This window comes from Mesoplodon mirus, assembly GCF_964341445.2.
Source record: "Mesoplodon mirus genome assembly, contig: HAP1_SCAFFOLD_317, whole genome shotgun sequence".
Taxonomy (NCBI): domain Eukaryota; kingdom Metazoa; phylum Chordata; class Mammalia; order Artiodactyla; family Ziphiidae; genus Mesoplodon; species Mesoplodon mirus.
Window position 1 is genome coordinate 603,286 of NW_028295616.1, and position 7,498 is coordinate 610,783.

Sequence of the window (7,498 nt, forward strand, 5' to 3'; positions counted from 1 at the left end):
GAATCTTAATAAAACAATAACTGTGAACAGTAAGTCGAATCAAAGTGTAACACCCGATCATTTGCATTGTTTCCTGCCAAATGGAGATATTATGTACTCCCTACATGCCGAGGAGCCAATGCAGCCTTGCTCTTGACCATGGGAGGAAAAATCGTTCCTTCTGTCTGCGCATGCCTGTGGGTAAGCTGGCAGGGGTCACCCCCAGCTGAGTGGTTGGCGATTCATGTCTGGTGTATCTAACAAGATTTTGGAAGCCTGGGTTCTCATGGCTGCTTTCTCTTTCCTCAGATTTATCTGCTTGATTTTCGGATTGGCCCTGCCCAAGGATGCAGGGGAGGGCAGGTGGTGGCAGAGTTCCTGATGATGAAACAACAGGTGAGGAAAAAAAAGAAAAAAAGAAAAAAACAAAAAAACTTAGTTTGATTCCTGAATTGATCCGTCTTTTGCCAAATGGTCAGGTTTCTACTTTGGGTCCGGATCTTCTAAGTGCACCCAGGAAATATTAACTCCAGTTATGTTCACCACCCTGTCTTTAAGGATACAGCAGGTCAGGGACCAATGTAGAAACACTCTCTTTCCCGACATTTACTTTCACTTCTTCCAGCCTCCATTAAGGCTGTGACCTCACAGAGGACGGGAGAGGTATTTTCCTTCTCTTCTTTTAAAGGTCATCCCTTGGGCTCCGTGGCCTCCTTCATCATGCTACTGGCTGCAGTGGACTTAGGAATGCGGTGAACACAGGGGCTAGAGAATGACTCAGGACAGAAATCTCTAGGCCAGTGGGGAGCAGGCGTTTCATCAGGTGAGTCCTGTGTCATAGGTGCTGTGGTGAGCGGGGGTTTGGTGAGAGGGAGCAATAAAGAATCATTGATTTTTCCTGATTTAAAAAGCTTAACTTTTTACAGACTACTCCTAAACATTTTGACAGCTTCCAAAAGATAAACGTAAGTTCCTTAGCAAAGTTATCCACATAAGTGTTTTCCTTTGTGTTCTTAAGCTTCATTCCAATTAGGAAGTTGAATGCAATGTCTGCAGATTCTTATTTTCTTAATTGTGACTGTGTATGGAGGAGAAGGGCCATAGTACACAGAAGAAAATGTCGAGCGCTGGACAGCAAATGACAGTCTGGAGAGCTCCAGGACCTCACTCCCACACAGAGACATCAGTAAAACAACCAGGACCTGCCTGAATGAGCTGGGGTTCTAGCCCAGGGAACCCCAGAAGTGGGAACAATGGGCTTTCTGATCTCACCATTGGCAGCCCTGGTAAGTGTTCCTATTAGACACGGGTGTGTGTGTGTGTGTGTGTGTGTGTGTGTGCGCGCGTGTGTGTGTGCGCGCACGTGTGTTTGTTTCTTTTTCCTGACACCCCTGGACTTGCCGAGTGTGCGTCACTGTTGCATGAAAGCCATGGCCATGTGGTGCTAAAGTTATCAGACCCTCTCAGTCTTGTATCTTCCTGTGTTGCATACATAAAATTTCTCTAATGGGTCCAGATGCAAATGTTCAGTTGTCTCCTTGGCTCCTACCTGCAATGGCATGGGCTTGTCTTGCTTGGGAAAGCAGCTCTAGGCTCATGGAGAGAAGAGCTGCACGGGTGTAGGGTGGGCAGAGAGAATTGGAGAAAGCAAGTGAATTGCTATGGTCTCCTGATCCGGAGGTAAGAGGCTGGGCACTGAGGCAACCCAAGTCTTCCGAGTCAGGCTTCTGACTGCAGAATTCTCTACATTACCGTGAGGAGCGCATCTCCTTCGCGTCAGCCTCCTGCCCAAATCTTCCCAGCCCCGTCCGCTGCTGGGGTCGCGTCGTGCCATGCCGAGCCGGACTGGCAGGCAGGTAGCTCCTAGGCGGACGCACGGAGACGAACGCGAGCATTTGGGCGGTCGGAGGTGATCCGCCGCCGTCCAGCGATCAGAATCCATCCCGCTGACGTTCAAGCCCGTTGTCGGGAGCCACCTGGCGGCCGCTTTTATATTGTCCCTTCCCTCCTGAGCTTTGGCGAACTTGGCGAGGGATGTGATTCGCCCGCCAGGCGGGGGCCAGAGTTCCAGGAGTCCGCGACGCTGGCGGCGACCGTCCCGGTGGTGCGGAGCGGTGGGCGATGCCTGCTCTCCCCGGAGATTGAATGTGGAGAGCCGTGTGTTGTGGGGCCGCCGCTGAGCTCCTTGGGCGGGTTAGGTGGAGGTCTGCGCCGGTCGACCAGCACTCCCTGGTGTCCCTTGGCCCGCGGAGACTCCCCCCCACCCGACGTCCTGCTACGCGTGACCAGGAGAGGACGTCCGTGCCCGACGTCGTACTCCGTGTGTCACGATGCGTCGGTGCGTCCTCGCCGCCTTGGGGGCCCGGGTCATGCCGGTGCAGTCGTGGCGGTCTGGCTGCGCAACAGGGGCCACTTCATTTGCCCCGTGTCACAGGCGAGGCGGTCCCGGGGGCGCAACTTGCACCGAGGCAGGGGCATGGGATGCCTGTCAACAGACCGCATCCACCCGGCAGCTTAAACGGGCGTCTATGCAGGGAGCTCCCGTCCCAACTTCCTGGTAGCCTCGTCAGCGTGGCGCTTGCGTTTCGAACCTGTTCAGGTCCGCTCACCGCGGTGTGTCGAGGGCAAGCGTGTAGGGCGCTCGTGGAGGGGCGGCAGTTCCTCCTAGGCTTCGGTGGTCCTAAGTGGTAGACGTTTCTCTTTGGGAAACAGGGAACGCCTGGGGCATACGTGAGAGTCGGGAGGAGACACGAGCCTGAACGCGGTCCTGCAAGGGCGCGGTTGTCGTTAGCTTCCCTGAAGAAGCTCTGCAGACAGTGAACGGCCTAGAGACGCGCGTGCGGAGGGCAGGACCCCCCCAGAGCAAGAAATGGCAACGACGGTGTCCTGTTTCGAGGACGGGTGTCAGCGGTGTGGCGGTGCGCCTTCGCTCGTGTGCCATCTGGATACTTCCCGTTGAAGTTCACACCAGTTGCATGTCACTTGGCGTTTGCGGCGGCAAGGTCGACCAGATGGGCAGATTTCGCTATTGGGGCAAGGAGAACATTTAGTGAATTGAGGCTCTTTCGGTTGTGCGAGTCACTACAACGTGAACAGTAGTGAAAAGAGAAACCTTAAGATTTACAATAAATCGACATTACTGTAAGAATTACTATAAAAACATATTATGCAACTTCCAGGTATTCTTGCATCTCGTAAGCCATTTCTTTCTTAAAAGGGCATTTATTGCATAATGAAACATATAAGTAAGTGCATTTTTAGATTTTTATTTTGTATTTAGGAATATATTTAATTTCGAATTTACCAATAGTGTATATAATCGCATTGGGACTCTATACACTAAAGAACACACCGGGAAATTCTGGATTTTATGGTAAATGCGTTCTTTTGGATTGCTTTGGGTTCTCAAAAAAATTAGAAAGAATTCAAGAGCCCAATATAAAGAGCAAGATAGCAATCCTCTTGTCTGTTATCCTTTAAAGGGGTAACCCCTTGAATTTTGAATAAAATGGATGATGGAAGGAATTTTAACAGGCACGTACAATGGAATTATTATCCTTATAATAATCGTTACCGGGCTTCCCCTGTGGCGCCGTGGCTGAGAGTCCCCCTGCCGATGCAGGGGACACGGGTTCGTGCCCCGGTCCGGGAGGATCTCACATGCCGTGGAGCAGCTGGGCCCGTGAGCCATGGCCGCTGAACCTGCGTGTCTGGAGCCTGTGCTCCGCAACGGGAGAGGCCACAACAGTGAGAGGCCCGCGTACAGGAAAAAAAAAAGAAAACTCGTTACTAATTTTCAAACGTATAGGTTTGAATGCTAACAAACTTTAAAGTACTTATTTTGCAATATAGAGAAGAGCAAACCTTCATCTTAAGACAGGAAATCTAGCTTTGCTCTCCCCAATTCATGCAGACAAAGTTTTCCAAAATGGAGAATTTTGTAAAATACTTTTACTAACCAGTCTTTCGAAACATATATTACTTTTCAAAATTCCAGAACTGAGACTGCTTTAAATGTCAATTTTGTTTTAGGTACAGCCAACTTTCTATTGTAGACTACTAGTGACATTTGGTAACTGTACAACGTATGAACGTGTCTATTTTTCTTAATGTCAGAAATATTAGTTTGCAATTTATTCTTATTACCTGCCTTAGAATAGAGAGTTCTATGAAGAGAAAGGCATTGTGTTATTTACAGTTGAATCAACGTAACAATCCAGGTTCCGAAATGTTGGAAGTTCTCATTAAATATTTCATAATTGAAAAATTTATAAATGAATGAACAAGGTGATTTAGCTTATTTTTCTCCTGCATGAATCCTTTATGCTAATAATTCCTGAATCATATTTTCCCTTTATGATCAGATAGTTGTTACAGTGTCCCTCCCTTGCATGGGTGTGTGTGTGTGTGTGCACTCAGATGCACGTACACACAGTAATGTCGCAGCTAACGTCATGGGTTTAAAAAAATATTTGTTTAAGATTTTTTTTTTTGATGTGGACCATGTTAAAAGACTTTTATTGAATTTGTTACAATATTGTTACTGTTTTATGTTGTGGTGTTTTGGTTGCAAGCCATGTGAGATCTTAGCTCCCCGACCAGGGATTGAACCCGCCCTCCCTGCATTGGAAGGTGAGGTCTTAACCTCTAGAATGCTAGGAAAGTCCCCATGATGGCCTTTACAGGCCCTAGGATACCATTTCTCAACCCATTAGATTTCCGTGGGCCCGAGGGCTACAACGAATGTTTTGGCCAACAAAGAAGAGGAAAGGGAACTGAAAAAGGGCCAGAACTCATCATGCAGCCTGTGCGCTCTCTCTAGCTAGCCTTCTTGAAGGTTTAATTGACAAAATAAACACTGTCTCTATGGTGATCTTTCTCCCAGAACGTTTTTTAGTACCATTTTTCGACATCAAAGAGTAAAGCTTTAAAGGTAGACTCACCAATGGCTCTCTGCGGGATCTCCTTTGTGTTTATATGATTTAGTATATGCCACCCCTTATCGTTCTAATATATTCTTAAAGTAGAACTCTTTTTATGCCTTCAAAGATCTTTCACCTTCTCAGTCCTGAAGATATCTATCTGTTCTTCTTGGACAAAACAAAACAAAACAAAACAAAACAAAAAACAAAGAAACCCTGGGCTACAAAATGCTAAGTAGGGATTAAACCACCTCTGACTCTGAATTTTTGAGTTCTTCCTGTCCATGAACCCACAATTATTCACCTTTCTTTAAATATAATTAATGTATATATTTTTAAAAGTCATATGGGAAATAGTAAATGAAAGTTAAGTAATAGAATTAATTGAAGCAGCAGAGGTTAATCACAAAGTATGTGTGTATTTATCCTTGAAGGCATTCATCCCGAACGTGTATACAAATATTTGGACGCTAATGGAAGTGTAAACACGTATCATACTATATTGTACATTTTCAGTTAACATTCATCGTTGTTTTCCGATTGATCCCAGTCTGTGTAGCTATGATGATAATGTTATAAAGAAAGAATGTATCTAATTGATCAACAGTGACAGAGTATTAACAGAAAACGGGCCCATGCTTACTCATCACAATCTTTCATCATGTTGAATGACACATACTCACTCAGTAGTGCTTATATATTTGCAAATACTGATCTACTGAAGCAGGTTGGCTTCGTTTCTCCTTACTTGATCCTGAGTATGGCTTTCAGCACTTCTCAAAACCCTTCACTCTCAACATATTTATATGGTATATTCAAAAAGAAGACAATGGCTGAAAGACTTAATTATTGACTCACTTGCATGCTAACACATTCTTTATAGACTATTTTCCCAGTATGAGTTTTCTGATGTGAATAGCAAGTGAAAGATTTTCCACATCCTCTTTAGAATGGGCATCTCCTCAGTGTGAGCACTTTCTTGTTCAGTCAGGAATAAGGAATCACTGAAGAATGTCCTTCCTTCATTACACTGAGACTATTTTTTCAGTGTGAACCCTGTCATGTCTCATGAGTCCATGACTAATGGAACTCTAGCATCCATTTCATCCGATTTCTTCTCCAGCAGTGATTAGATGGTGTACCCCAAGAGGGCTCTCCTTGTAGTAAACCTTGGGCTGTCTTCTCTACTGTGTCAGGGATGCAGCCCACTCTGAGTTCTCTGTGTATTCTGAGGCTGGAGCTCCACCTGAAGGCTCTTCCACCATGATTCCAGGCTCAGGGTTTCTCTCCACATGACTTTCCTGGCGAGTTAAAAGGGATAATTTCTGGCTGAAGGCTCAATATCACTGATTAGAGGCACAGGGTTTCTACTCGGTTTGAATTCTCGGGTGTTTATAAAAGTGGGAGCTCTGGGTAAAGGCTGCACCACATGGACTCCAGACATAGGGTGTGTCTCCTGTGAGTTTTCTAGTGCGTATAAGCGTGAGAGCTGCGTTTAAAGGCTTTTCCACATCCGTTGCATTTGTAGGGTTTCTCATCAGTGTGAATTCTCACCCATGACTAAGGTTATGGCTTTGGCTAAGTGCTTTCTCACATAAATGATATTCATTGTGGTTTCTCTCCTGTGTGAATGTGCTCATGATATTGAAGGGTTGCATGGTCACCGAAAGCTCCTCCACAGTCATTCCAAGCATAGGGCTTCTCCCCTGTTTGAGTTTATTGGTGTGAATAAATGTCAGCTCTCTGGCTGCAGTACCTTTGTAAGGTTCGTCTCCTCCAGTGCGAGCCGTTGGTGTATACATGCGAGGCTTCAGCCGAATTTTTTCACACGTTCAGGACATTTGCAAGAGTCACTCCAGGGTGCACTCTCTCATGTTGTCTAAGGTTGGAGGGTGACTAAATGCCTTCCACCTTCTGAGTTCTGCATGATTTCCCTCTCGTATAATTAGCTTAGGTCTCTCGCATTCGGGCTGAAAGTGCAACACACGTGGAGTTAAGGTTGCTGTACGCGAAATGTCCTCATGTTCATCGCATTCTGTGAGCGCTTCTCCAGCATGAAATCCCTGCTGTTGACAAGGAAAGAGAGGCTGTTAAAAATTACTCACATACTACTCATTCAGTCATTTCTCTACATGGGAATTCTAGGCGGCGCCCTCCGTGGTGGTCTTCATTCAAAATCTCCGCATACTAGTTACTTTCACAGGTGATGTTCCTTTGCTGAATTCACACAGATTTTCTGCCTGGTAAACCCTCACTGGTCATAGCCTTCTGATTAAGTTTTAGGTCTTCTTTAGGTTTCCAACACCATATCCAGGAGCTCTGTTTAATCAATTACATTTTCACTGACGCTCAGGTCAGAGTTTGACATGTAATGTCAAGTGACATGGGTCCTCAGATTGTTCCATCCTCCATTAAATGGATAGAAAATCTCCTGGCCACAGGTCCAAGGCCATGGAGGGCAGAGCTAGGGTGGAGGCTCTGATGTTGCTGATTCCCACGTGGGGAGGAACCAAGGTGACTGAGGACAATTGCATCCGGGGGAGCGGGGTGGGCCACAGGGAAGGTGGGGTGCTAAAGACCTGGAATGGGTGTTGGAG